The sequence below is a fragment of the Lathyrus oleraceus genome, unplaced genomic scaffold (genome assembly GCF_024323335.1).
Source record: "Lathyrus oleraceus cultivar Zhongwan6 unplaced genomic scaffold, CAAS_Psat_ZW6_1.0 chrUn0319, whole genome shotgun sequence".
Classification (NCBI taxonomy): Eukaryota; Viridiplantae; Streptophyta; class Magnoliopsida; order Fabales; family Fabaceae; genus Lathyrus; species Lathyrus oleraceus.
In genome coordinates, this window is record NW_026112710.1 from 1 (window position 1) to 9,640 (window position 9,640).

The following is a 9,640-nucleotide window of genomic DNA, read 5'->3' on the forward strand; positions in this document are numbered from 1 at the left end:
GCCAAGCAGGAAAAGTCCTTCGAGTAAGGCAATTGGTGGAAGTTAGGGATAAGCAATCTATCCCCCACTATTCAGTGAGTCTTCTCCTTGCTCCCATTACATGGTTGTAGCATTGAGATCAAAAGCCCAAGATCTGTCGTGTCAGAGTCATCGAGTATAGAAGGGTTCCCCTATTCTGGACCCATGCTCATTTGTCAGCTCTCCCTGGTTAGGGATAAGAGCTGTGAGGTCTGATCCTCACTTCATCCTTTCATCTGCTTCACTTAGCCTCGTATGGCAAGGTTAAGAGCAAACATAGCCTGTACAGACGACTTGCTTAGGCAGTCAAACCTGATTGATTGACCCCCTTGTTTGGTTATAGTGGGTGCTATGTGGATATCTGATTGACATGTTTGTTTGAGATGCCTGTTCTCATTTAATGTTGATATGATTGTATGCTTGTGTGCTAGCTTCTTTCCTGGTTAGGTTAGTTGCTTATGCAAGTAGGATAGAAAACCGAACTTAGGGTAAGCGATGCATGACAACATTAGGCTCGAGTCTCAGCTCCCTAGTTGTGTGTCTTTCCCCGGTTTCTGGTTAGCAATTTAGTCCCTTTCAGGGGAACTACATCGCCCTGATCCTCGTTCCAGACGAGGTATGTAGGCAGGGGGTCGTGCGAGACCTCTCCGGACAAACTTTTTTCCTTTTTGTATGCTTGTTTGTTATTTGATTGCTTGTTTGGGTTCGGATGCTGACGTAAGCCCAGGATTGGCTGTCGGGCTCCACGCTTGCCCTGTTGAGTGTGTTTTGGTTCGGATGCCGACGTAATTCCATCCAGTGGTTGTCGGGCTCCATGTTTGCCACCCTTGTGTGTTTGTATGATTGTTCTGTGTTGTTTGGCGTGAGTAAGCCGAACTACAGTGGCTCTGATTCTTGTTCCAGACAAGATATGTAGGCATAAGGTGCGATACCTTATCGAGCTCCTTTCTTCTTAACCCCACCTGCGTTCCCCGTGTGTGTGTGTGATGTATGTTTATAGCAACCTTATCTTTCTAAAGCGTGGATCCCTAGGAGTACCTAGGACGTGAGGGGTGCTAATACCTTCCCCTCGCGTAACCGACTCCCGAACCCATTCTCTTGGTCGCGAGACCACGTCTTTTCCAGGTTTTTCTAAGCGTTTCCTTTCCCTATTTTGGGACAAATAACGTTTAGTGGCGACTCTGTGTTTTATTTCCTTTTTTAGCTCGCCGGATTTTTCGCAGGATGCGACAGGAAGGATCCTTGTAGTCCTCTACTACACAACCACCATCTTAATCCTATGGTTTTTCTCAGACTCGGGTAGAGAGCCTATCTCACGAAGTGCCAATAATCAGAGAGCCCCAATAGCAAAATAAGAATCAATCAATAAATCATAAAACAATAATGGAAAAAGAACAATAATAACAAAATAAAGATAACAGACAAACAAGGATAACATTCAAACGAAATTTGAACTAAGTTAGGCTTGACTCTCTCTTGCTTGGACTATCTCCTCAACAGAGCCACCATCTGTCACATCTTGAAAAGTACGATTCCTCACGATGGTCGCGAAAAAAATTTAGTTTGAACAGAGTCTCCTCCGAACTTTATTTATCCCAATGAAGGAATAGGAAAATATCGATAAAACCTTTAAAAAATAGAATAATGGTCTTCGCAACCATATTCGGGTTCGGGAGTCGATTACGCAAGAGGAAGGTATTAGCACCCCTCACGTCCATTGTACTCAATGTGAGCCTTTTAGTTTAATTTGAGATTTGAATGTTAGCTATTGTTATTTGTTTTCTACGAGTGAATAAAGGATTAAAAATAGAGATGGATGGAAACCTCAGAAAGGGGAAAGGAAGGTTTTTTATTAGTGTGCTCACCAAGATCTCACAATCTCGTGCCTACGTATCCTTATAGTGCAATAAGGAAATCAGAGCATTCATAGTTCAGGGAACTACGGTTGGTTGGTGTCTTTTACTGAACAATTATTTAGATCGCGTTCTAAAGGCTAAACGTTGACTTGTTTACTCTCGGCGGAGGCTTAAGCACTAGCTTGTTATGCGCTTTAGAAGGGATTAAATAGTGTTCTTTCAAAAAAGAGTTTTGATCACACGGGGGTGACAAGTTGAGTTAATATGTTGAATGTTTTGTTTGATTGGTTTCGATCGCATGGGGCGAGAAAAAGATAGATTTGATGTGTTGAGATATTTTGTTGGATGATGATTACTCGGATAGTCGAGTTAGGTAACTCGTATCCTAATAGTCGAGGAGAGGAATCGAAGGCTCTAGACCATCTCCCTTTTCATCCTTAATTGTAAAAGGATTTTATAATAGTTAAGGTGTTTTGAATGGATGACGAATACCCGGATAGTCGTGTAAGGCAACTCGTATCCTAATAGTCGAGGAGGGGAATCGATGGCTCTAGACCATCTCCCTTTTCATCCTTAATTGATTATGAAAATAAGTTTGTGTATGGTTAATGTGTTTTAAGATAAACGACAAATACTCGAATGACGGAGTAAGGGAACTCATGTCCGAGCATTTGAGGAGAGGAATCGAAGGCTCTAGACCATCTCCCTTTTCATTTAGTTTATTATGAAAATGATTTGATTTAATTGGTTTAGAATTTTTTAAGTGAAATGACAATTCTTTGACTAACTGAGTAAGGGAACTCGTATTCAAACAATTGAGGAGAGGAGTTGAAGGCTCAAAACCATCTCTCTTTTTTATTTCTAAATGGAATGGTATTAAATCGTAATTAGGTATTTTGAATTCATTTGAATGAAAAATACTCGATGTTGGATCGAGGTTTGGATGTGTGTTTGCGGATGGATTAGATTTTATTTAGTGTATCAATCATCTACTCGATTAATTAATATCGAATAGGTCTCATTGTAAGAAAACCCAAGAGTAAGCTATGTGAGATTTGTAAGAACAAAATTGGTTCTACAATAGATTTCTAAGATTTTGAGGATAACAAAGGATGAAACCAAAAATGGCACTCTAACGAGATTTTTTCTAAGTGTGCAGGACTCTGAACATTCATGCAGGACTCTGAACACTTACGAAGGATTCTGACCATATATCAAATGCAAACGTATGTCAGATACAAAGTATTAGATGATCATACGTAGCTAAGGAAGGAGTACGACCAGGACGCTCTGATTCTGATCAAAGAAAGACAACAAAAAGTCAGAAGCTCCAATAGACTACTGGCTGTAGACTCTGATACTTAAGAAGACCAGAACATTGAGAAGCTCTGATGAAGTCATACATAATCATCCTCTGAAGACTGACTCTGGTACATCAATACTCTGATGAAGATCCGCAAGTCAAGAAAGCGTAACGGAAAGAAATCTCACTATGGAAAGGAAGTATTTTAAGAAAGAATTTAAGAGGTGGACAAAATGGTTATAGAAAGAAACAACAGAAGTAATGACATTAAATACTCATCAAAGACCAAGATTCTGTCATTACTCCAACGGTCCTTCTCAAACTACTATATAAAGGACAAATTACTTCTCTAGAGAGACACACCTGAGACTCACAGAAACATCATTCACATTCTCTCTCAATTTTCACGAGTTGCTGCTCTTACGTGAAAAACTCTTGCTCTAATACTTTTCTGTAATACTTGCTTACTGTTAGAAGCACTTTACATTACTACTCTATTTTGCTTGAATTATTTTTTCCTCAAGTGACTCTGCGTAGTCTGTATGCTTGAGAGGGCTAAGAGATTATTCTCTTAGACGATTGGTTGTGTAATCTTTCAAGATTAGTGGATTAAGTCCTTTTTGAAGGAGAAATCACCTTGGTCGGGTGGACTGGAGTAGCTTTGATTTTCAAGCGAACCAATATAAAATTCCGTGTGCTCTAATTTTTCTTGAAAAAGTTTTTTATTTCCAAAACAATTCAAATCCCCTCTTTCTTGTTTTTCTCACCTTCAGTTGGTATTAGAGCTTCGGCTCTGTTATTGATTTTCTAATCAAACACTTAACAGTGCAGAGAGATCTAGAGTGAGAAAAACTATGGCCAACACCAATGAAAGAGATAGTTACAACGGTAAACCTTCAATCTTTGATGGAGAGAAATTTGATTATTGGAAAGACAGAATTGAAAGTTTCTTTTTGGGCTACGACGCTGATCTCTGGGACATTCTCACAATATGCTACACACCACCTGTGACAGATGCTGGAGTTGCTATTCCGAGAAGCAAAATGTCAGATAATCAGAAGCGTGAATTCAAGAACCATCACAAAGCCAGAACGATACTTCTCAATGCCATTTCCTACAATGAGTATGAAAAAATCACCATCAGGGAAACAACTAAAGAAATACTTGACTCCCTGAGGATGACTCACGAAGGAAATTCTCAAGTCAAAGAAGTAAAGGCTTTGGCTCTAATCCAGAAATATGAAGCCTTCAAAATGGAGGACGATGAAGTTGTAGAGGTAACATTTTCTAGATTCCAAACTTTAATTGCATGACTCAAAGTGCTAGATAAAGGATATACAACTGCGGACCATGTCAAAAAGATCATCAGAATCTTGCCAAAGAAATGGAGACCTATGGTCACAGCCTTAAAACTATCAAAGGATCTGAACAACATCAGCCTTGAAGAACTCGTCAGTTCACTCAGAAGTCACGAGATAGAACTGGAGGAAGATGAGCCTCAGAAGAAGATCAAGTATGTAGCAATAAAGTCCAGATCGGAAAGATGCAAGTTTGATAGAAACAAAGCCTTCTAGGTTGAAGAAGAAGACATTGATGACTCTGAAAAGGAAGACTCTGACGATGAGAAAGAATTATCCCTTTTAACCAGAAGAGTAAAACAACTCTGGAGAAAAAGGAATAATAACTTCAGAAAACCAAGATCCAAAGGAGATCGATCAGAACCAACCTCAAAAGGTAAATCTAACAAAGATATAACGTGTTATGAATGTAAGGAAACATGTCATTACAGAAACGAATGTCCCAAGTTGAGGAAAGAAAGCTCCAGAAGATAAAATTTCAAGAAAAGTTCCTTCAAAACCAAAAAGGGACTGATGGCAACCTGGGATGACAGTGGATCTGACTCATCAGAATCAGGCTCTGATGAACAGGAAAATGTGGCACTCATGGCTACTACCTCCAGGAACACATCAGATGGAGAATCTGAATCCGAAGAGGTATTTTCTGATCTTTCTCGCTCTGACCTCGAATCATGCCTGTCTGAAACTCTAAATTCATATCAGAAACTTAAACAAAAATTTAAAGCTGTAAAAGAAGTTCTTGAAGAAACCCTCGAAGAATGTGGTAAACTTGAGATAACATATTCAGATCTAAAAGATGAAAACCGATTTTTGACATTAAAAAGAGATTCCACAAATAAACAATGTTTAAGACTTGAAGAAGCGTTATCTAAAGCTCCACAAACTTCAAACACAGTAATTTATGAATATGAAAAATCTTTTCAAAAGTTTCTGAAGAATGGGATAGAGAGAAGCAGAATGGCATCCATGATTTATGGAGCCAGTCAGAACAATAGAAGAGGAATTAGGTATGATCCTAGTGAAGATAAATCTTCTACTAATGACAAACCTAACTCTCCGTTTTCTTATCACTGTACACATACACAAGCACAACGCTTTGATAATGCCAGAAAACCCAAAGTGTTAAGAAACTCTGGGAAAACTAATCACAAAGGACCCAAAAGATTCTGGGTACCAAAGGATAAGATTGTTTATGTTGCAGATATCTTATGCAGCAGAGTTAAGACATCAATCATGGTACCTGGACTCTGAATGCTCGCGACACATGATGGGAAGAAAGTATATGTTCCAAAACCTGGAACTTAAAGATGCTGGCTTCGTAGGTTTCGGAGGAAATCAGAAAGGAAGGATCAGAGGCTCCGGAACTATTGGTAATGGTACTCTTCCCTCTATATTTGATGTTCTCTATGTAGAAGGATTAATGCATAATTTGTTATCAATAAGTCAATTGAGTGATAATGGGTATGACGTAATCTTCAATCAAAAAACATGTAAAGTAATTAATCAGAACAATGGAACAGTCCTATTCACTGGCAAGAGGAAAAATAATATTTACAAAATAAATCTTTCAGACTTAAAAGAACAAAATGTAAAATGTTTAATGTCTGTTCATGAAGAGCAATGGGTATGACATAGATGCTTGGGCCACATTAGCATGAGAAAGCTATCTCAGCTAAATAAACTCGAGTTAGTCAGAGGTCTACCTAAGCTGAAGTTTTCTTCAGATGCTCTATGTGAAGCATATCAGAAAGGAAAATTTTCAAAATCATCTTTTAAAAAGAAAAACATTGTTTCTACCTCTAAGCCTCTGTAACTTCTTCACATTGATTTGTTTGGTCCTGTTAAAACAACATCAATCAATGAGAAGAAATATGGACTAGTTATTATTGACGATTTTAGTCGCTGGACATGGGTGTAACACCTCAAAATTTGCCCTCCTCTCTTGGGACAAGCTTAACATATTGCATTGCATTTTTTTAGGTCATTAGGCATTGCATAATTGCATATCATGTGGTTACATTGTGCAAGTCATCCTCATAAGTCTTGGTCAGAAGATGAAGAGGTTGAGATTCAAGCCTGAGGGTTTATGGACTGATCACTAGCCATCTGAGGGTGGTGGTTCAAATTAGGGTTTTATGGTTCTTCAAGGAGGTTGAGCTTGATCTTGGTTAAAATGATACATCATCATCATCATCATGGTTTTGTCATCACCAAGGAATTCACTGCTCATGATCAGATACCTTGAGATTAGGGTTTTGACCTCTGGTCAACCCTAATCAGCTGCATTGGGCCAATCAGGGCTTGGCAAGGAGATGAGGTTTTCAATGGATATGGGGATCATCATATGGTTATATTGAGCTCATGGAAGCTAGAGTTTCATCATTGAGCCATTTCATCAGGAGTTTGAGGCTCAACTTGATCAGTGCATAGCCAAATTCATCTATCAGTCAGAAAAGTCAAATGTGGTCAACTGTGCCTGAAAGGATGGATTTGGAGGTGGGAGAGAGTTGGATACACTTCATTCATGTCTAAACAAGTTTCATTTGACATTTCAAACATCAAGAATGAAGAAAATAAAGTCAGATGGAAAGTTTCCAAAAATAGCAGGTGACCTGTAATTGGAAACAGCCAAAAATGGAAAGTTTTTCACCTCAAAATTACATGTCCAAAAATGCTTCAAATGAAATTTTGTTCAACATGAAAGTTGTAGATATTGCTCTCTCCTTTCCAAAAAGTCCAAGAACACTCAATTCCCATGTGTGGTTGGCAAGTTATGATCAAATCATTTTCCAAAAATGTTGATTTTCACAGTGGCATAACTTTTAAATGGAATGGCCAAATTGGGTGATCTTTCTTTGAGCAAACCACATTTGACATTAACTTTCATGATGCATCATTACATTTCATCAAAAATCATCATAGCAAAAAGTCATTTTTTAAGTGATTCAATTTGAAAATTGGTGGGAAAAATAGTGAATTTCCAAAATACATGGCATTTGCACTTGGGACCTTTTCCAACACATTCTAAATACCAAATAGAACTTGTTTGCATTGCCATTGTACTGTTACATTGACTGATAATGAAAAGGATATTTTGGCCATTACACATAAATTGCATTTGTGCTAATTCACTCCAATTTTGCTAATTGTGATTAACAAGTGGATTAGTGTATAGTATAAAGGCCTAATTGTAACAGAAAATCATAATCACAAAATCACAATTTCAGATCTAACAAACTTTCCCTCCAAAAACCTCTCAATTTTCTCCAAATCTTTTCACACTTTTTCATCATTTTTCATTGCAAATTCATCAATCTTTTTGCTGTTTCTTGTTGGATCCATCATCTACATGTATCATTGAGGATCTGTTTCAACAAAATCGTGGCATAACATTGAGGAATTGGACTGTTGAAAGCTTGATCATCCATGGCATCTTGAAAGTTCTTCAATCTGGTGCGCAATTGAGCTGAGACACGTACTTCATTCAACTTCTACATCATCAATCTTCATCTGTTTTGACATTAGAGACCTTGAAACGCACAAATCATCACCTGCTTCATTCATAAGGTCAGAATTCGATCTCAACCTTTGCTTGAATTGTGATATGGTTATGGTAGGTCTTTGATCATAGAGTGCACTGCAACTTGTAGCTTTGAAAATCATTGAGAATCGAGTGAGATATTTGGATTTAAAGCTTTGGTGTAAAAACTTCTTTCGCTCGATTTGCTTAACATGATAGGAATTAGGCTAAGTCATGGTGATATTGTTGATGTACATGTTCAGACGAATCCAACCATATATGATTTGTCCATTTTAGTGAGAAAATGTTCTTGATGATTTTCTGGAATTGTTGTTGTTGTTCTTGATGAAGAACACGCTCAAGAAGCTGTTTGATCCATGCGCCTGACTTTAGATTTCGAATTGGTGTTTCCCGCGGTCATTGGCCAATCACATAGCGCCATTTCATTTATTTAAACGCCGCGTTTTAGTTTTGCTGTAGGATATTTACAACTTTGCCATTGTGACATTTAATTTCATCTTATTTCATTTTCTTTTTTCTATTCCATTTCATTTTGATCTTGCATCTTAGAAAATTCATAAGTTATTCAAAAATGATCCAAATTTGATGAGGTTTTTTTCACCATTCTCCTTGTGACGTGTAGTTTTTATGGTGAATTTTAATATTTTTGTGCACGTGTGGAAAAATAAAATGCCTAGGGATTGTTTGGATGTATGCTTTGTGTACCATGTTCACCATTTCACTCATAAAATGATGATGCTTCCATAGAAATGCTTGAAATTTTTCGTGCATGTTCTAGACTCTTTTCTGGTGATTTTGATATGTGGTTTGCAATTTTTGGATCCCTGGTTGATGAGATATGATTTTTTGAATAGAGGTGTGACAATTGGTGTCACACCATTCATTGTGAAATGTCATGATTTTATTTGATGTGCTTGTGGACCTTTGATTGAGCTAAATTTTTGCATGATTGAGCATATGGATGTTGAGAATACATGGGAATTTTTCTGGATTTATTGATGGCATTTCCTATTTGATTGGAATTTTATCCCCTGTTTGGTCTTTTGTTGATTTTTTGTGACACATATTTATATTTGCCTTGTGAAATTCTGGTCATTAATTGGATGGATGTGAAATTCGACATGTGTATTCTAGACATATCATAGGTTGCCATGGATTTGGTCCCATTCATTTATCATGTTTTGTCACTGTTTTATGATTGGTTGAAGTTGATGCTTGTTTTGATGCTTTGTATGAGCTTGTTTGAATTTGTGTTGACTTTATGAATTTCATTTACCTACTTCCTCTTGTTCAAATGGCATGAAATTTGATATGATGCTCATTGAATGTGTTCTGTTTAGACTTGAATTTTTGTGGAATTTATTGAGCTATTTTGGTATTGATTGTAATCATTCTGTTTACACCAATGTGTTTCAATCTTGCCTAGTTTGACATGTTTTATTCATGAAATGGATTTGGTGTATAGTTTTGATGTGAGACCAATTGGATTCTCTTTTTGATTTATTTATCTTGGTTTTGACCATTTTTTACTTGCTGTTTTAACTTTTTCACCTCCTTTTGACCC